Source organism: Tamandua tetradactyla, chromosome 4, assembly GCF_023851605.1.
Source record: "Tamandua tetradactyla isolate mTamTet1 chromosome 4, mTamTet1.pri, whole genome shotgun sequence".
In the NCBI taxonomy this organism is placed as follows: domain Eukaryota; kingdom Metazoa; phylum Chordata; class Mammalia; order Pilosa; family Myrmecophagidae; genus Tamandua; species Tamandua tetradactyla.
The window spans coordinates 95225171-95247796 of record NC_135330.1 but is presented as its reverse complement, the minus strand read 5'-3'; the positions used below and the strand labels follow the sequence as shown (position 1 = coordinate 95247796).

The 22626-nt window shown below is 36.4% G+C and overlaps 1 pseudogene; it reads left to right on the top strand.

Annotated features, from left to right (window-relative positions):
• Window positions 1-22626, top strand: part of LOC143680415 (E3 ubiquitin-protein ligase Mdm2 pseudogene) — a 52926-nt pseudogene that overhangs the window by 6695 nt on the left and 23605 nt on the right.

Here is a 22626-nt window from a genome sequence, read left to right as displayed (position 1 = left end):
ATTAACTTTCATGTAAGGAGGTAAATTTTCATGAAAGACTTAATATTTGAATTTTATATGCTCAAATGTTCTACTCTGCTCTTATAAAACCTTTTAAAATACTCTTAAAGATAAAAAAGCATTTGGTAGCTATAATTGTTATATGTTATGATAAGTAGAAAGGCACATTTCTACTTAATTGCTTATATATGATGATAACTGGAAAGGCACATTTTATTCTCCAGCATGTTTTGGTATAGTAAGAGATAGGTGGTAATGATGTGTCATTTGAGAAAGTTATGATAATGGCTACCATTTACTCAAAAGAGATCTTTTAAGCTGCATAGTAGTACTTTTATATGTTCTGGGCAGTCCAACCTGATGTAGAATTTCAGGATTTAGTGGAAATCCATTGTTTCTTTTTTTCTTTTTGCATGGCAGGCACTGGGAATCAAACCCGGGTCTCCAGCATGACAGGTGAGAACTGTACCTGCTGAGTCACTGTGGCCTGCCCCATTGTTCCTCTTAAGTGAAAAGTAACTTGGGACAATTTAAAGTACCTTCTTAGGCTGGGTTACACAGTCCCTATTAGTTTTTCAGATTTTGGGCCTTTCCTTAAAGCCTGTTTTAAGAACCAGTGAATTCCGAAAGATAAAATCAGAACTTAGATTTAAAAAAACATCTGTTTAGGTATTTGGGGTTTTTTGTATCCTGCATGTATTCTTTTTCCATGTGAGTATCCCTTTATTGCAGCACCATTTGTTGAATTTCTGTTTCTTTGTCTGCTTGTTTGTTTGGTAAGTGCATGGGCCGGGATTCAAACTTGGGTCTCCCACATGGCCAGTGAGAATTCCACTGCTGAACTACCCTTTTCCCCCCTGTTTATTTAAAAAAATAGCTGGAGCAGGCCAAGATGGTGGTTTAGCAATGTGCATGTTTTAGTTCATCTTCCAGAACAACTACTAAATAACCAGAAACAATACAGAACAGCTCTTGGGGCCATGTCAGTGGCCAGACACATAATGTACCCCAGTCTGGACAAGCTGAACCAGCAGCAAGCTCCCCCAGAACCATAAGTTCCCCAAGCTGTGGTGGCCGGCACCCCTCCCCGACAGCTGCTTCCCAGAGGGGAAAGAAAAGAGACTTTACCAACAGCAGGGACTGAGCCCAACCAAATGCCAATTGTGGAATTAATTAATTAACAATTAATTAATTGTGGGAAAATTCTGACTACTAAAAATAGGCCCCCACCTCAGGTGAACCTGGTCAAAGCAGAGGTCACTCATTTTTGCCCCAGTTCCAAGGAGGCAGGGCTGATGGAAAAAGGAAAAAAGGAGAAAGAAAGAGAGGTTTTTGTGGCTCTGTTTGTACAAAGGCTTGACTGCCTTTGGATACATTGGCAGGGCTCCTCAGACTGCAACTGCCCCAGGCATAGGCAGAAACAAGCTCCATTAAAGGCTTGTCTTGAGCCTGTGCCTTCCCCAGAGGAGGGGTGAAACCCAACTCAGGTGAAATCCATCTCTCAAGGAATTCAGACCCCAGGGCTTGGTAATTTGAAGCCATGAAAACCAGCCTAAAAATGCTCCTCTGTCTCCACCATGCCCCAGCAGGGAGAGTCTGCCAAAGTTAAAGGAACCACAACATCTTTTGCTGGTGGGACTCACAGGCAGACAAGTGCCACATACTGGGCAGGATAAGAAAAACAGAGCCCAGAGACTTCACAGAAAAGTCTTTTAACCTGCTGGGTCTCACATTCAGAGAAAAGTGATGCAGGTGACTCCTTCCTCCTGATAGGAGGTCAGTTTAGTCCAGGAAAACATGGTTGGAGTCTATAATACCTATGTAGACCCTCCTAAGAGTGGGGAGGGAAAAGGCACCTTAAAAACAGGGCAATAAACAAGAAAACAAGAACTGAAAAATTATCCTTTGTTAAACAAAACCTAAGCTAGAGGCCCAGAAAAAGCTGAACTGAAGGTCAAAGAACAAAGAGAAAACAAATTCATCCAGCAAGAAAACCCTAGGTAAAAGAAGTGCAAGCAATCTCCAGAATAAACCAATTAAGGTAATTAAATGCCTAGACACCAGCAAAAAAAAAAACAAATCACACTAGGAAAATTGAAGATATGGCCCAGTCAAAGGAACAAACCAACAATTCAAATGAGATACAGGAGCTGAAACATTTAATTCAGAGTATACGAATAGACATGGAAAACCTCATCAAAAACAAAATCAGTGAATTGAGGGAGGATATAAAGAAGGCAAGGAATGAACAAAAAGAAGAAATCAAAAGTCTGAAAAAACAAATCACAGAACTTAGGGGAATGAAAGGCATGGTAGAAGAGATGGAAAAAACAATGGAAACCTACAATGGTAGATTTTGAGAGACAGAACATAGGATTTCTGAACTGGAGGATGGAACATCTGAAATCCGACAAGAAAAAGAAAATACAGGGAAAAAATGGAAAAATATGAGCAGGGACTCAGAGAATTGAAGGACAATATGAACAGCACAAATATACATGTTGTGTGTGTCCCAGAAGGAGAAGAGAAGGGAAAATGAGGAGAAAAACTAATGGAGGAAATTATCACTGAAAATTTCCCAGCTCTTATGAAGGACTTAAAATGTCAGATCCAAGAAGTGCAGCATACCCCAAAGAGAACAGATCTAAATAGATATATTCCAAGACATTTACTAATCAGAATGTCAGAGCTCAAAGAGAAAGAGAGAATCTTGAAAGCAGCAAGAGAAATGCAATTAATCATATACAAGGGAAGCCCAACAAGACTATGTGTAGATTTCTCAACAGAAACCGTGGAGGCAAGAAGACAGCAGATGGTATATTTAAAATATTAAGAGAAAAACTGCCAACTAAGAATTCTATATCCAGCAAAATTGTCCTTCAAAAATGAGGGAGAAATTAAAACATTTTCAGACAAAAAAAACACTGAGAGAATTCATGACCAAGAGACCAGTTCTGCAAGAAATACTAAAGGGGGCACTAGAGACAGATACGAAGGCAGAAGAGAGAGGTGTGGAGAAGAATATAGAAAGGAACACCATGATTAAAGGTAAAAAGAAGGAAAATTAGAAGGACATATAAAAGCCAAAAGGCAAAAAGCCTGGGCAGTAAGAACACTGATGTTGAGGGGTTAAGCTTCCCAATCGGGGGAATAGTGGATTAGGGAATGGGAACCATCTATATGCTGTCTCTACTCAAAGGACATGAAGGGAAGGACACAAACGGACATTTGCAAACCAATGTTTATTACCAAGAGATGGAAATAGCCAAAATGTCCATCAACAGACAAGTGGCTAAACAAATTGTGGTATATACATACAATGGAATATTATGTAGCAGTAAGACAGAATAGAGTTATGAAGTTTGTAACAACATGGATGGACCTTAAGGACATTATGCTGTGTGAGATTAGCCAGAAACAAAAGGACAAATACTGTATGGTCTCACTGATATGAATTGACATTAGTGAATAAACTTGGAGAATTTCGTTGCTAACAGAGACCATCAGGAGATAGAAATAGGGTAAGATATTGGGTAATTGGAGCTGAAGGGATACAGATTGTGCAACAGGACTGCATGTAAAAACTCAGAAATGGACAGTACAATGCTACCTAACTGTAATACAATTATGTTAAAACACTGAATGAAACTGAATGTGAGAATGATAGAGGGAGGAGGGCTGGAGGCACAAATGAAATCAGAAAGAAAGATAGATGACAAAGATTAAGATGGTATAATCTAGGATTGCCTAGAGTGTATAATGAAATCAGAAAGAAAGATAGACGACAAAGATTAAGATGGTATAATCTAGGATTGCCTAGAGTGTATAATGACAGTGACTAAATTTACAAATTTAAAAAATGTTTTTGCATGAGAAAGAACAAAGGAATGCCATTACTGCAGGGTGCTGAAATTAGATGGTAATTAATATTTTAAAATTTCAACTTATGTGTGAGACTAAAGCAAAAAATATTTATTTAGTACAAAATTTATATTTTGACTAGTGCATTTCCTAATATAACTTATGTAGATAGCTTGGTTGAACAACATAAGTACATGGAACCTTGGGTAAGACAAGAGATTTTGTTGGTTTGTCCAGAGTGATGCCCCAATGAGTCCCAGAGTGATTTGATCAGTGAGCAAAAAAGTATTTGCAAATTCCCCTTCAGGGAATGGTGAGATGGGGAGAAATGCAACCTCCCCAAGTTGAATTCTTGATATTCTCTCAAGCAGTGTGGACAACCAAAGCTATAGGCTGAGCCCCCAGTCTTGGTGTTTGTTCATATGAAACTTAACCCCACAAAGGATAGGTCAAGCCCACTTAAAATTAGGCCTAAGAGTCACCCCCAAGGGAACCTCTCTGTTGGTCAGATGTGGCTTCTCTCACCAGCCAACACAACAAGCAAACTCACCACCCTCTCCCTGTCTATGGGGGACATGACTCCCAGGGGTGTGGACCTTCTTGGCAACATGGGACAGAAATATTAGAATGAACTTGGGCTCGGCATCAAGGGTTTGAGGAAAACCCTAGAATGAGCTGAGACTCAGCATCAAGAGATTGAGGAAACCCTCTCGACCAAAAGGGGAAAGAGTGAAATGAGACAAAGTGTCAATGGCTGAGAGATTCCAAACAGATTTGAGAGGTTATCCTGGAAGTTATTCATACGCATTAAGTAGATATCACCTTGTTATCTAAGAGGAAATGGAGAGGCTGGAGGGAACTGCCTGAAAATGTAGAGCTGTGTTCCAGTAGCCATGTTTCTTGATGATGATTGTATAATGGTGTAGCTTTCACAGTGTGACTGTGATTGTGAAAACTTTGTGTCTTATGCTCCTTTTATCTACCTTGTCAACAGATGAGTAGAACATATGGAATAAAAATAAATAATAGGAGGAACAAATGTTAAACTCAGTTTGAAATGCTAGTGATCAATGAAAGGGAGGGGTATGTGGTATGGTGTGTATGGTTTTGTTCTCTGTTTTCATTTAATTTTTCTGTTGTCTTTTTGTTTCTTTTTCTGAATTGATGCAAATGTTCTAAAAATGATCAGGATGATGAATCTGCAGCTATGTGATGATATTGTGAATTACTGATTATATATGTAGAATGGAATGATCACATATTAGGAATGTTTGTGTTTCTTTCTGGAATTTTTTTAATTAATAAAAAAATTTTTTTAAAAAGAAGAAAGAAGGGACTTCCTGGAAGATGGAGGCTTAGTAAGACGCGCGGATCTTAGTTTCTTCTCCAGGACACCTACTAGGGGAGTAGAAACGATACAGAAAGCGCCCAAAGCCACAACAGAGATAAAAAAGACAGCATACCCCATCCTGGAACGGCTGGCTGGCTGAGAGAAGCAGCTCGGGTGAGATCGCCGAGGCGCGCGGGCCTTACCGGGCGGGGTGGCAAGCAGCCGGAGTTACTCCCTTCCCCCTTCCCGGGCCGGCTGGGAGAATTGGAGAGGTGGTTCCCTGAAACCAAGGCGACTGGCGCCCACACCACGCGCAGCCCCCGGACCAACTGAGAGAATTGGATCGGAAACCCCCAGGCCGCGGAGAACGGTGACCCCGTGACTCCCGGGGAACGTGCACTCTCTCGGGCGGGCCGCTGCCGCTGGCGCCCTCCCGCCACGCTTGTTGCCCAGGGCCGACTAGGAAATTCGGATGGGCTCTTTCCCTGGCTGCGGCGACCAGCAACCCTCCCTGCGTTTGGACACCCTCCCTGCGTTTGGACCCCGGGCCGGCTCAAGCCGCTTCGGCTAGCGAACCCCCAGGACGGCGAGAGTTTTCCAAAGTTTAAGGTCCCACAGCACCTTTTACTGGTGGGACCCGCAGACAAACGTGTGCCACGAGCGCCACCTACTGGGCAGGATAAGAAAAACAGAACCCAGAGATTTCACAGAAAAATATTACAACCTTGCTGGGTCCAACACCAAGAGAAATCTGAATAAATGCCCAGACGCCAGCAGCAGAAGATAACTGTCCACGCTCACAAGATTGAGAATATGGCTCAGGCAAAGGAACAAACCAATAGCTCAAATGAGACACAAGAGCTGAGACAACTAATGCTGAATATACGAACAGAAATGGAAAACCTCTTCAAAAATGAAATCGATAAATTGAGGGAGGACATGAAGAGGACATGGGCTGAACATAAAGAAGAAATAGAAAAACTGAAAAAACAAATCGCAGAACTTATGGAAGTGAAGGATAAAGTAGCAAACATAGAAAAAATAATGGATAGCTACAATGATAGAATTAAAGAGACAGAAGATAGAATTAGTGATTTGGAGGATGGAACATCTGAATTCCAAAAAGAAACAGAAACTATCGGGAAAAGAATGGAAAAATTTGAACAGGGTATCAGGGAACTCAAGGACAATATGAACCGCACAAATATACGTGTTGTGGGTGTCCCAGAAGGAGAAGAGAAGGGAAAAGGAGGAGAAAAACTAATGGAAGAAATTATCACTGAAAATTTCCCAACTCTTATGAAAGACCTAAAATTACAGATCCAAGAAGTGCAGCGCACCCCAAAGAGATTAGACCCAAATAGGCATTCTCCAAGACACTTACTAGTTAGAATGTCAGAGGTCAAAGAGAAAGAGAAGATCTTGAAAGCAGCAAGAGAAAAACAATCCATTACATACAAGGGAAACCCAATAAGACTTTGTGTAGATTTCTCAGCAGAAACCATGGAAGCTAGAAGACAGTGGGATGATATATTTAAAATACTAAAAGAGAAAAACTGCCAACCAAGACTCCTATATCCAGCAAAATTATCCTTCAAAAATGAGGGAGAAATTAAAACATTCTCAGACAAAAAGTCACTGAAAGAATTTGTGACCAAGAGACCAGCTCTGCAAGAAATACTAAAGGGAGCACTAGAGTCAGATACAAAAAGACAGAAGAGAGAGATATGGAAAAGAATGTAGAAAGAAGGAAAATCAGATATGATATATATAATACAAAAGGCAAAATGTTAGAGGAAAATATTATCCAAACAGTAATAACACTAAATGTCAATGGACTGAATTCCCCAATCAAAAGACATAGATTGGCAGAATGGATCAAAAAACAGGATCCTTCTATATGCTGTCTACAGGAAACACATCTTAGACCCAAAGATAAACATAGGTTGAAAGTGAAAGGTTGGGAAAAGATATTTCATGCAAATAACAACCAGAAAAGAGCAGGAGTGGCTATACTAATATCCAACAAATTAGACTTCAAATGTAAAACAGTTAAAAGAGACAAAGAAGGACACTATATACTAATAAAAGGAACAATTAAACAAGAAGTCATAACAATCATAAATATTTACGCACCGAATCAGAATGCCCCAAAATACGTGAGGAATATACTGCAAACACTGAAAAGGGAAATAGACTCATATACCATAATAGTTGGAGACTTCAACTCACCACTCTCATCAAGGGACAGAACATCTAGACAGAGGATCAACAAAGAAATAGAGAATCTGAATATTACTATAAATGAACTAGACTTAATAGACATTTATAGGACATTACATCCCACAACAGCAGGATACACCTTTTTCTCAAGTGCTCATGGATCATTCTCAAAGATAGACCATATGCTGCGTCACAAAGCAAGTCTTAACAAATTTAAAAAGATTGAAATCTTACACAACACTTTCTCGGACCATAAAGGAATGATGTTGGAAATCAATAATAGGCAGAGTGCCAGAAAATTCACAAATACGTGGAGGCTCAACAACACACTCCTAAACAACGACTGGGTCAAAGAAGAAATTGCAAGAGAAATTAGCAAATACCTCGAGGCGAATGAAAATTAAACACAACATATCAAAACTTATGGGACGCAGCAAAGGCAGTGCTAAGAGGGAAATTTATTGCTCTAAATGCCTATATCAGAAAAGAAGAAAAGGCAAAAATTCAGGAATTAACTATCCATTTGGAAGAACTGGAGAAAGAACAGCAAGCTAACCCCAAAGCAAGCAAAAGGAAAGAAATAACAAAGATTAGAGCACAAATAAATGAAATTGAAAACATGAAAACAATAGAGAAAATCAATAAGGCCAGAAGTTGGTTCTATGAGAAAATCAATAAGAGTGATGGGCCCTTAGCAAGATTGACAAAAAGTAGAAGAGAGAGGATGCAAATAAATAAGATCAGAAATGGAAGAGGAGACATAACTACTGACCTCACAGAAATAAAGGAGGTAATAACAGGATACTATGAACAACTTTATGCTAATAAATACAACAATTTAGAGGAAATGGATGGGTTCCTGGAAAGACATGAACAACCAACTTTGACTCAAGAAGACATAGATGACCTCAACAAACCAATCACAAGTAAAGAAATTGAATCAGTCATTCAAAAGCTTCCTAAAAAGAAAAGTCCAGGACCAGATGGCTTCACATGTGAATTCTACCAAACGTTCCAGAAAGAATTAGTACCAATTCTCTTCAAACTCTTCAAAAAAATCGAAGTGGAGGGAAAACTACCTAATTCATTCTATGAAGCCAACATCACCCTCATACCAAAACCAGGCAAAGATATTACAAAAAACGAAAACTACAGACCAATCTCTCTAATGAATACAGATGCAAAAATCCTCAATAAAATTCTAGCAAATCGTATCCAACAACACATTAAAAGAATTATACATCATGACCAAGTAGGATTCATCCCAGGTATGCAAGGATGGTTCAACATAAGAAAATCAATTAATGTAATACACCATATCAACAAATCAAAGCAGAAAAATCACATGATCATCTCAATTGATGCAGAGAAGGCATTCGACAAGATTCAACATCCTCTCCTGTTGAAAACACTTCAAAAGATAGGAATACAAGGGAACTTCCTTAAAATGATAGAGGGAATATATGAAAAACCCACAGCTAATATCATCCTCAATGGGGAAAAATTGAAAACTTTCCCCCTAAGATCAGGAACAAGACAAGGATGTCCACTATCACCACTATTATTCAACATTGTGTTGGAGGTTCTAGCCAGAGCAATTAGACAAGAAAAAGAAATACAAGGCATCAAAATTGGAAAGGAAGAAGTAAAACTATCACTGTTTGCAGATGATATGATACTATACGTCGAAAACCCGGAAAAATCCACAACAAAACTACTAGAGCTAATAAATGAGTACAGCAAAGTAGCAGGTTACAAGATCAACATTCAAAAATCTGTAGCATTTCTATACACTAGTAATGAACAAGCTGAGGGGGAAATCAAGAAACGAATCCCATTTACAATTGCAACTAAAAGAATAAAATACCTAGGAATAAATTTAACTAAAGAGACAAAAAACCTATATAAAGAAAACTACAAAAAACTGCTAAAAGAAATCACAGAAGACCTAAACAGATGGAAGGGCATACCGTGTTCATGGATTGGAAGATTAAATATAGTTAAGATGTCAATCCTACCTAAATTGATTTACAGATTCAATGCAATACCAATCAAAATCCCAACAACGTGTTTTTCAGAAATAGAAAAACCAATAAGCAAATTTATCTGGAAGGGCAGGGTGCCCCGAATTGCTAAAAACATCTTGAGGAAAAAAAACGAAGCTGGAGGTCTCGCGCTGCCTGACTTTAAGGCATATTATGAAACCACAGTGGTCAAAACAGCATGGTATTGGCATAAAGATAGATATATCGACCAATGGAATCGAATAGAGTGCTCAGATATAGACCCTCTCATCTATGGACATTTGATCTTTGATAAGGCAGTCAAGCCAACTCACCTGGGACAGAGCAGTCTCTTCAATAAATGGTGCCTAGAGAACTGGATATCCATATGCAAAAGAATGAAAGAAGACCCATCTCTCACACCCTATACAAAAGTTAACTCAAAATGGATCAAAGATCTAAACATTAGGTCTAAGACTATAAAACAGTTAGAGGAAAATGTTGGGAGATATCTTATGGATCTTACAACTGGAGGCGGTTTTATGGACCTTAAACCTAAAGCAAGAGCACTGAAGAAGGAAATAAATAAATGGGAACTCCTCAAAATTAAACACTTTTGTGCATCAAAGAACTTCATCAAGAAAGTAGAAAGACAGCCTTCACAATGGGAGACAATATTTGGAAATGATATATCAGATAAAGGTCTAGTATCCAGAATTTATAAAGAGATTGTTCATCTCAACAACAAAAAGACAGCCAACCCAATTACAAAATGGGAAAAAGACTTGAACAGACACCTCTCAGAAGAGGAAATACGGATGGCCAAGAGGCACATGAAGAGATGCTCAATGTCCCTGGCCATTAGAGAAATGCAAATCAAAACCACAATGAGATATCATCTCACACCCACCAGAATGGCCATTATCAACAAAACAGAAAATGACAAGTGCTGGAGAGGATGCGGAGAAAGAGGCACACTTATCCACTGTTGGTGGGAATGTCAAAGGGTGCAACCACTGTGGAAGGCAGTTTGGCGGTTCCTCAAAAAGCTGAATATAGAATTGCCATACGACCCAGCAATACCATTGCTAGGTATCTACTCAAAGGACTTAAGGGCAAAGACACAAACGGACATTTGCACACCAATGTTTATAGCAGCATTATTTACAATTGCAAAGAGATGGAAACAGCCAAAATCTCCATCAACAGAAGAGTGGCTAAACAAACTGTGGTATATACATACGATGGAATATTATGCAGCTTTAAGACAAGATAAACTTATGAACCATGTAATAACATGGATGGACCTAGAGAATATTATGCTGAGTGAATCCAGCCAAAAACTAAAGGACAAATACTGTATGGTCCCACTGATGTGAACGGACATTCGAGAATAAACTTGAAATATGTCATTGGTAATGGAGTTCAGCAGGAGTTAGAAACAGGGTAAGACAATGGGTAATTGAAGCTGAAGGGATACAGACTGTGCAACAGGACTAGATACAAAAACTCAAAAATGGACAGCACAATAATACCTAATTGTAAAGTAATCAAGTTAAAACACTGAATGAAGCTGCATCTGAGCTATAGGTTTTTGTTTTGTTTTGTTTTGTTTTGTTTTGATTTTATTATTATTACTTTTATTTTTTTCTCTATATTAACATTCTATATCTTTTTCGGTTATGTTGCTAGTTCTTCTAAACCAATGCAAATGTACTAAGAAATGATGATCATGCATCTATGTGATGATGTTAAGAATTAATGATTGCATGTGTAGAATGGTATGATCTCTAAATGTTGGGTTAATTTCTTTTTTTTCCGTTAATTAAAAAAAAAAGAGAAGGGATAATTGGAGCTGAAGGGATACAGACTGTACAACGGGACTGGATATAAAAACTCAGAAATGGACAGCACAATACTACCCAATTGTAATGCAATTATGTTAAAACACTGAATGAAGCTGCATGTGAGGTATAGGTTTTTTGTTTTTGTTTTTTTTGTTTTTTTTCTTTCTATTATTGTTTTAATTCTTATTCTGTTGTCTTTTTATTTCTTTTTCTAAATTGATGCAAATGTACTAAGAAATGATGAATATGCAACTATGTGATGTTATTAAGAATTACTGATTGTACATGTAGATTGGAATGATTTCTAATTGTTTTGTTAATTCTTTTTTAATTAATAAAAAAAATTAAAAAATAAAAAAAATACAATAAATGTGAAAAAAAAAAAAAGAAGAAAGAAAAGAGTGGTGGGGGCCGTGATTGCTTAAGGGTGAAGTTTGTTTGAGATGATTAAAAAAAGAGTATAAAAAAATAGCTGGACAAGTCAATATCTCTCTGAATTATTCCAAAATGATACATCACTTTTCTTCTAGAATTAAAGGGTCATAGGGTCCTAAAATAGCTCTCAAAATGTAATTTACATTTGCATAGAATCTTCAGCAGAATAGTATAAGTAACAAAACCTTTAGAGAAGTAGAATTAAAGTTTAATTTAAGGTCCCAGTGTTTTCTCCAATTAGGACAATATAATCAACTGAAATATGAATATTGAATACTGGAGAGATAGTTTTACTCAGCAACTTTGTGCATCTCTTACTAGCAATAGATTGTTTTAGATTTCAACAAATTAAAAAAACCTATACATACATGTTTTATCCATGTATACATATGTAAGATGAAAATAAACTGCTGAAGGAAACAGCACTTGAGCCAGAGCTATTCTCAAATACAGTAAAGAAATATTAGTTTGGAATTTATGATACTTCATCTAGAACCAAATAGAATGCATCCTAATGAGAGTTACTGGTATAAATGAAATAATAAATAAACTGATTTTACATTCAGAGTATATGCATGCAGTAATTAGGCTGTTTACAAACATTGAACTCTATTTACAAATGGAATTACATTCTAAACATCTATGGATTACTAATGTAGTTTTGGGTGTTTAAATTTTTAGACTAGTATACATATATTATTTATTGATTTTCAAATAAATAAGCACTTTATTAAATGAGACTTAAAATGGAAGTTAGGAAACCTTGTAGCTATACTAAAGTCATAGTAGGAGCAGACATTTTCTGCTTGTTGAAAAGAATTGGTTAAAATAGAATTAGTTTTTCACAGTATGAACTGTTTTTAAGTGTCATACCTGTTAACCTATTTGACATCCAAAATAATTTTGCAGACACAGATGCTGAATTTGTGTATCATTGGGGTTGGTGATTTCTAAATAAACATGCTAAAAATATTCCATATTTTAAAATAAATAATTATCAGATCCAAATGACAGCCACATTAGATCCAGACTAAGGCAGAAGATATGTTTTGTAGTCCATTGGGTCCTTAATTCCTTATCAGTGTGTGAAATATATCATAGAATTGATATTCTCTAATCTGCATTCTCTCTTCCTCTCTGCAAACACTTTCCAAGATTGCACAAAAGGCACAAAAGAGACAAATTTGTGAATCTTTCATCCATTTAACTACTGAGTGTAAACTGACCACAAAGTCTGTTTTAGGATTACCTTTTGTGTCATCTCCTTTTTTATTGACTTTTCTTGCCTAAATTGTACTTAAAAACACATGAAATTTGGGTGCATGTGTAGTTCAGTGGTAGAATACTCACCTTTCATGTGGGATACCTGGGTTTGATTCCCAGACTATGCACCAAAAGAAAGAGAAGAAGAAAAAGTTTGGGGTGGTGCCACAGTGGCTCAGTGGCAGAATTCTCACCTGCCATGCTGGAGATCCAAGTTCAACTTTCAGAGCCTACACAAGCCAACACATGAAATTTCTAGCAAAAGCCAATAAAATATGCACAATTTAAAAATACTTGAGCAATTCAACCGATCTATCATTTACTGATTGCCAGCACAAATATGAATTAATCTTAACTTAAAAGTTTTTAAATTATCCTTAACACGAACTGTAAATAGAGGTGAATTTGCTGATTATTTTTCACAACTTTGTTATTACTTAAATTCTGACTTTTTCTGCATAGTTTTCAACCAATTTTTGCTTTTTAATTTAACTGTGTTTAGCATAATCAATTGACAGCATTTGGACTGCCTGGCAAATAAGAGAGCCCTCTTCACAGATTAAATTATACGGATTGGGAGGTTTTAAACATATTTGCATTTCCTGAGGATACATGTGTAGATAACTTAGGGAGGTTAACCAGGTCATGTTGGAAAAGAATGTTGGCTCTAAAGATAAGGCATATTCCTTTAATCATATGCAAAACAAATTTTGTTGTACTTTGTATTAGATAAATTAAACTTTGTTTCTATACTATAATTAACAGCAATATAACAGTTTCTTTATGAACAAACTAATTTTTAAAATATTTTCCTGACTGCCAGTAGAATTGAACAAAATTTATCACTATTCCCACTACACAATTATTTAAAAATCGATATACAAAATGCAAGACATAATAAGGCAACTTATTTACATGTATATAAAAAAGGATTTTATCATTTCCATGCCTATTGATCTATTTTGATTACCGTATGGCTAATATTTATGCAAATTCATGTTTTCTTTATTTTCAGGTATTCAATTCCTTTGTTTATTACATACACCAAAATTATATATATGTATATAAACAGAGGAACAACTCAAAGTTCACTCTTTTGGGGCTTTCTTATGACCAAAACATACAGATATATTGCTTTGTGTACTTCTTATTCTGTTGCATTGCTTTGTTGTTGGGAAACTGCCTGATTTTTGTCCCCATTTCCATTCAAAGCAACCCTCTTTCACCACCTATTTCTTCAGACAATTATCCTTTAGGGTCACCTGTTATTCCTACCATGTGACACCCAAACTGATTGGTGACCTTCTGGTGGAAAGAAAAACTACTTCCTATGGTAAGTGTCTTTTACAGATTTGACTACTCCTGTGTGTGGAGGCATTGCAGGCGTTATTCTTACCGTCATGGCCTTTGATTGTCAAGTGCAAACCTCTCCATCACATGATTATCATGCAACCTCTTAGTCTTCGCTGCTTGGGCTATTGAGGCTGTCCCTTACTTACCTAGTTTCTCTAGCAGTTCAGTTGATACATTATGATCATAATAAAATCTATCACTGTTTTATGATACCTCCTGGTTGCTGTAAGTTCCCTGTACTGATACCTATTACTGGTATTTTTATAATTGCCAATTCAGGATTAGGCACCAGAGTGACATCTGTTATTTGATTTGTTTCCTATGTCATTATATTACTCATTTTAAAGAAATCACTCAGCTAAGTGATTTATATACCAATTACACTGATCAAATATAATTCTATCCAATAGAAATGAATTGGAAATGTAGTCAATTTTATGATTTGCTTCATTTCAATATGGTTCCTTGCATGCAAAACAATTCATGTGGTCTATAGCAATTAGACAATGCTATTTTAAGTGGTGAATTATGATGCAAAAAGCACAGATTTAATGATACTTTACTATACATCTTGGGGTTGGTTGCCAGACAACATAGTGACACATTCTCTATGGCAAAGAAAAAATCGCAATATATAAGTAAAATAAACATCTTTATGATAAGGTCTTCACATGGAGGTCTGCTAGTGATATTCAGGAATCAATTATGCAACAGAGTCAGGATAAGTGAATCTGGTTTAAAAGTGGTTCTGTGGTGTCAATTCTCCTGACTTCCCTTTTAAAAATAATATAAGATAATGAAAATCAATTCAACATATTGTTAATATGTTCACTGCTATTCTAACTATTGGTCAGATTTAAAACAAACAAAAACTTTTCATAAAGCTTAAGGAAGTGAATTATAGAGTGCAACTGTTACTCTAACCTTTCTTGCCTAAAACTGATAATTAAGTGGAAAGTATTGGATCAAAATCCAAATACATTTCTTGTTAAGAAGAAGCAAAAAATAAGCAAAAACAACTATTTTGGAGCCAAAAAAGCAATCAACCCACCAAACAGCCAACAGATATACAGCCAGCAATCAGAAAACACTGGAACCCAATGGTTCAAGCTAACAATCTTTCAATGATTGTGAAAAGAAGTCCTCTGAGAAAATGTTTTAAAGAAAAATCAAAAGAAAATTGGAAAGAATGAACTGTTAGGATACAGGATAAATGTCATAAGAAAGGACTAGTTAATAAGATTAATGTAAAGGAAGATAATTAAAATAGAGAAAAAGTTTGAAAATACTGAATGTGATGCAAGAGTTACAAACATTCTGGAGGCACTGTATGAAGAAAGATAAAGAGAAGAAAATATAATGAAGGAGGTAGCATTAAGCAGAGCTAATTTCAGCATACAAGAACTGAACAAATTACTATTTTGGCAAGTTATTAATAAGCAATAATATTTTACAGATTTATCTTCTCTTCTGAAAAATTATCAAAAAACAATATGAGAGGGTGGGCCACGGTGGCTCAGCAGGCAGGAATGCTTGCTTGTGATGCCAGAGGACCCAGGTTCGATTCCCAGTGCCTGCCCATGTAAAACAAAAAAACAATATGAGAAAACTTAAGTTTTTGAGGGAAAATATGTAAAAATGACAAATTCTCTTACCAAGCTATTTGTATTTCATTGTTTATGAAAGAAAAAATATAAACCTCAACATTTATATAGACTCAGAGCATATATAACCTTTGTGTCTTTCATGATAAAAAATAATCTTACACAGCAAGAGATGAGTCAAAGTAAACTCAAGATCAAGGCAGTTGGAATCAATAGGGGCTCAATGCTTGTGTGTTCAACAAAATGCACTGAGATTAATATTGGAAAAAAAAATGTGCTTTTAAAATTACAAAGCTACAAATCCCAGCTGTATTCCACATTTACTGATTTTAATTTGACCAAATTAACCTTTGGGAATTCAAGAATTTTCATTTATAATTAAAATTTTTAATATAATTATATAGATATCACATTGAATTGAAATCATAAAATAAGAATGCCTATGAATTTCAGTTGCACAGTGCTTAAGACACATGAAAATATTTCCCACATAAGGAGTTTTACAGCAAAAATAACTGAACTGTTTCTATGGCAATTGATGGGTATGGCATTGCACTCATGGTGCTTTGACTCTTTCTATCTTCTTGAAGAAGGGATTCAATATTAGACATATTTTTTACTTGTTTTATCCTATGCTGGTTTGAAACTTTTAGGTACCTCTGAAAAGTCACATCTGTGGAGGTAAAACTATTGTTTAGGGTGGAACCATAGAGTAGATTGTTCCCATAGAGATTTGTCATACCCAATTATGGGTGTTACCTTTTGATTAAACAGAGAAGTGGCTCTACCCATTCAAGGTGGGTCTTGATTAGTTTTCTGGAGTATTTAAAAAACTCACAGAGAGAGAAACAGTTCAGAGCTGAGAGGAAAAGATGTTTTGAAATGCACAGGCAGAGGCCAGAGAGCTCCACAAGGACCTGCAACTGTTAGAAACCAGAAACCAGGAGAGGAACCCAGCAGAAACTGCCACATGACTTCCAAGCTGACAGAGAAATCCCAGGCACCATTTGGCCTTTCTCTGGAGCCAAGGTATCTTTGGATGCCTTAGTCTGGACATTTTTATGGCCTTACAACTGCAAATTTGTAGCTTAATAAATCCCCTTTTTAAAAGCCATTCCATTTACAGTACATTGCATTTCCAACAGCTTTAGCAAATTAATACACCTACCAAAATACTACATTTTTTATTAAGTTACAGGATAGAAGCATGCCAACAATACAACAGAAGGCTTAATTTAAGATTGAAGCTGTTTTCAGTCTTGGGTCACACCCTACTAGCCGCAAATAATTCACAAATGACTGGCGAGTTCAGTCTCTATTGAATGCCCACAAAAGTTTTTACAGAAATCATGCTCACCTTGCTTCAGTGTCTTTGATCCTGCTGTTCTCCATTACTAAATTATTTAGCCCCTTCCTTTTTTTATTAGTGAAATGGACTGTGTTAAATCCATGCCCCCTAATTTACCATGGGCTACTCATATTTCCCCATATAAGGAAACCTTTCCTAATAAAACTAAACTGTTTCTGATTATTCTCTATTACCCTTTTTAATTGATTTCCTCAACTTGAAAGCATAGCTTTATTTGTTACTGTTTCTAATATATTATTAGGAAAAATACTTTTCTTCATTTATTTGTGTTAAATCTCCTAAAAAAAAAAACCCAGAAATTTCCTTGGACAAAATGGTGCTGATCAAGAATTTTATGACATAAGAAAGTGTTGGTAGACAATATTAAATTTAAAAGGCAGGATATAGTATGATCTCAAGTATGTGAAAATATAAATAATGAAAAGGGAAAATACTTGAAATATTGGCTCTTTATCTCTGGTTATAGTGCTATAATGATTATTATTTGCTTCTTTATTTTGCTATATTATTGAAAAATTTAATAGTAACTGAAAAACAATTTTGAAAAATACATACTCAGTGTATATTGAATGTGCCTTATATATGCATGTATATTTATGTATGTGATAAATTACACAATAAAATCAGCTATCTTGAGTTAGAGGAATTGTTAGTATTTTTAAATGAATTTTTATTTCTGATTAATTTTTGATGTACAGAAATGTTTCAAATTTTGAACAGAGTTGTTGTATACCTCTCTCCTAATTTTCCCACATAGTACATTTTTCAGTACTTGAAATCAGTTTTGCTACATCACTATTAACTAAACCTAGATTTTATTTGAAGTTCAGCAGATTTTTCATCAATGTCCTCTTTCTCTTCCAGGATTCAATCAAGGATACCACATTCAATTTATTTATCTTGTTCCCTATTACTCATAGGGAGTAATTGAGGTCTGTGACAGCACCTCAATTTTCCCTCTTTCTAATTTTTGGTTTTCAGGGATACTGGTTAGTTGTCCTGCAGAATATCCCCTAATATAAGTTATGGTTTTTGAGAAATAATACCACAGAAGTGAATAGTCCTTCTGTCACATTAAATCCAAAAGTACAAGATGTCCACTGGAAATCACTGATAATATAAACCACTATCACTTGGTTAAGTGATGCCATGTTACTCCACTACAAAGATAGTAGATATTCCTTTTCCAAATATAATCTTTGGATGTGGGTGAATAAATATAGTTTAACCTCAATGGTGGTGGGGTTAACTTCCACATTTAATAGGTGTATTTGAAAAATGATTTTTTTTTATGCTCCAATTTATTTTTTATTTAATAAACAAAATTTTCTTATTCCAGTTATTTATATTAGTATAGACTTATACATCCATAACTTATACTTTAGATTTTAATCCGAAATATTATTTTATGCATATTACAAGAAAACTAAAAATGGATATCTTTCATGAACATAGGCTAAAAATTCCTTAGCAAATGGCAATAAAATGATTCCAGAATTATATATAAAATATAATGCATCACAACAAAATGAAATTCATCTCAATAATGCAGACTGGTTTTATATTTGGAAAAAAATGCTTCTAAATCACCATATGTATAGGCTGAATAAGGAAAACCATATCATTATATCAACATGCAAAAGGACTCATGAAAGGATTTAACTGGTTGTTAAACCAGGAAACCAAGACCAAGTAACTCCAGATACTTGTCAGTGTAGAAAACTCTTAGAGCCAGGGCCTCACCCCCTGAATTGGAGAAATAACCTCTTCCAACCACACAAACTTGTCTCTCATCCAATAGGAAACAGAGCATGTGGAGCTACCATAACAGATCCTGACTTAAGCAGTTTTGGCCACCCTGAAAGACCAGTAACAGGAATCTCTTCCCCTCCTCTTGTGGACCCTTTTAGCTGTGAAATGATAAAAGTTATTAGCTGAAGACTTCTGTCTTGGCCAGAACCTGTGCCTCTAAAATGCATTGTGTTTGTTAATTAGATGATCCAATACTGGTAAGGTGTAAATTCTCCCCAATTTATCAATAATTCAATGCACCCACAATCACCAAAATCCCAGCAAGCTGTTTTGTTGATATTGACAAGATGATTCTAAAATCCATACGAAAAGGCAAAGGAACTAGAATAACTATCATATATCTGAAAAATAAAATCAAAGTTGGAGGAATAATTAATTTCAAGAGCTGCTATAAAGTTACAATAATCAAAAGATTGTGGCATTGGTTGAAGTGTAGTTAAATAGATCAATGGGATAGAAAAGAGAGTTCAGAAATACAGTGTTTGTAAATGTGTTTTTGAAGAACTCAGGAAAAATTGTTTTCTATTAAGAGGGATGATAATACAATTCATGGAGTGAATGAATTATTTTTTGAGCAAAATGTATAGCTAGAAATAATGAGATAGTGAGTCAGAAGTCTGTGAGAAGGAAAAGGAAGCATAAAGACACCTTTGAAGATAATTCAAAGACTAGTATGAGACATGAAAACACTAAATCAAAATTGGGGAAGGCATCTAAAAGGAAAAGAGCAAACTGTTGAGAAAATATTTCATTGGATTATAGATTGTAACAGCTCTCCTAGAATCCTGTGGCAATTAATCCTTCAGGGAGAAAACAAATTTAGAACCTGCATTAATTTTCAGTACCTTCAGTGATGACCATGCACTAGCTTTATACTTTTACTATTTAAATTTTAATTGTGTGATAAGACACCTATAGAAATATTAATGTTCAAATAATGGATATATATGTTAATCACTGATATGTCCCTTACTTAGTACAAGAAATAGCATCCTGAAATGCTTTCATAGGGTCAATGAAAGTAATAATGAGGGGATTTGCTGAAAGACAAGAATAAGGTTTTATAGTGCAAAGACCACATGCATGTGGAGCTGTCTCAGAATGGAGGTCTATTCAGAGAGTTGTAGTTTAGAGATGGCTTATTTGACCACTCAAGGGAGAGGGAGCATGTAGGGTAGGTGTGAGTTATTTGGAGAAGAATATCTTTGAGCCAATGGTTGCTTAATAAGTAAACCTAGGGAGGCCATTTGGTGAATGTCAGCAAACATGCTGTCACCAGCCTTGACGTTTTGCTTACAGGTGCATAGGTCTCCATTGCCACTGCAAAGGATCACTGGTATGTTGACTCATCCAGTCTCATGACTTCTTGGATAAAGCAGAAGCTCAAGCAAAAGCCCAAGATGTTTAGTATAGTCATTAATCATTCCATTTGCACAACCACCATGTTCTCTTTCCACCCCTAGATGCCCCCTTTATCACATGAAATCACTTTCCTGTTTTTGCTCAGAAAGAGAGACACCTATTGAGATTCTAGGGTTGGAGTTGCACCATACAGCTGGAAACCTAGATAAGGTAACCAACCTATTGTTATATTCGCAGGTGTGGGAGTCACCAACAGAAACATGACTGACACAGCACTTTATAGAACAACATTTTACTCATACAAAGAAGAGAAAAGGTAAAATAAGCATCACTAATGACCCAACAGTTCCCATAGCTACAGGTGTCAATCCATACGGGGAGATGTTCTGTATGGAGCACCCCTCTCTTGTGTGTGTGTGTGCTATTGTGAAGGAATTCCATTCTCTCCCCTCTAGGGACAGATACACCACTACCATGTGAGCTGGATGCCATAAAGTATGCTCACTTTAATCAGACTGTTTGCAGTGGCTATTTACACATATTCAGGACAACAGGAGAATGAACATACTAGCAATGCCCTCATTTCCCTAGGGAATTGTGTTTTGTTTTGCCAGACACTTCTGGTCCTGAGCACATGATGTATTTATCGGTCCTAGGGAAAGATATCAGACTGCCTAAAGGCTGTTCTCATCCCCCCTTGTCCTGTAACTCCATTATGCACCAGTTTCTTCATCTGAGTAGTGGGATTTTTGGGGGGAGGGGGATGGGAAGGCTCCAGGAATCAAACCCAGGTCTCTAACATGGCAGACAAGAATTCTGCTACTGAGCTTCTGTTGCACCACCCAAGTAATGGGATTTTAATGGAATCTCTCCTAAAAGGTTGTTGTAAAGATGATAAGCTAAAGCCTACATGAATTGGTTCACACCTGATAGTGAGTATATTTGCTTAATAGTTGCTATTATGAGCACATATAGGAAAGATGAAGAAAGCACTATTTTTAATATAGATGTAACAAAAGGATTGCTGATACTTATAGGAACAGAGGAAAATTACACAGTATTGACTTTGACACTGAAGTGCACTGTTGACACATTATCTTAATGGGCACTTTGAAAATTCCCTAAAAAAATGAAATTTCTGTATGTAAGTTCCAAAAAAATCTATCTCAAGCAGAAATGCATTAAGCAACACACACACATTCTTTTCACCCAGAAAACAAGATAAATAGAATTCATGAGAATGAATGGAGATCATTTTTTAAATTAAGGACAATAGTAAGACATTCTCTTAAGATTGCAGAGTGTCATGGTTAGGGACAGGTGTCAACTTGGCCAAGTTGTGGTACCTGTTCATCTGATTGGGCAAGCACTGGCCTGTCTGTTGCAATGAGGACATTTCATAGGATTAGGTCATGATCACGTCAGCTACATCCACAGCTGATTCCATTTGTAATCAGCCAAAGAGGAGTGTCTTCTGCAACTAGTGATGCTAAATGCAATCATGGGAAGCCTTTTAAGGAGGACTCAGAGGAGACAGGTTCCATTCCTGCTTTGGCTGGTGAGCCTCTCCTGTGGAGTTCATCCAGGCCATCCATTGGAGTCATCAGCTTCCTAGCCTGCCCTGTGGATTTTGGAATCTGCGTTCCTATGGTCACGTGAGACACTTTCATAAATTTTATATTTGCAAGTGTTCCCTGTTGATTCTGTTTCTCTAGAGAACCCTAACTAATACATCTTGGTACCAGGAGTGGTCCTTAAGGAACAGAATCTTAAAAATGGGTTTTTATGAATGGTTTTCTACTCTGACTGGGCTCAGAGACACTAAGGACTCTGAGTCCCATAATCAGAATGACACTTCCAATCCATGGAGTGAGTTGGCAAAGGAGATAGTCAAAATATCATCATTTGTTTCCCCTAATGCTTCACTTGTATGAAGCCAGACTCTGGGGGATAATGTTTTTGACACCTTTACAGAGTTTTGTAGAAATAAGAGTTATAGAGATGTTGGTTGGTTGTTGTTAGATACACTGTCTACATTAAAGGGTGAAAGGGATGGGCTTAAGGCTTCAAACGAGAAGCTTAAGTGCCGTCTGAAAGATGTAGAGGTTTCTATGAGTATCCTGAAGGAAAATCTTATTTCCTGTAGCCGTAGACTTGAGATCTC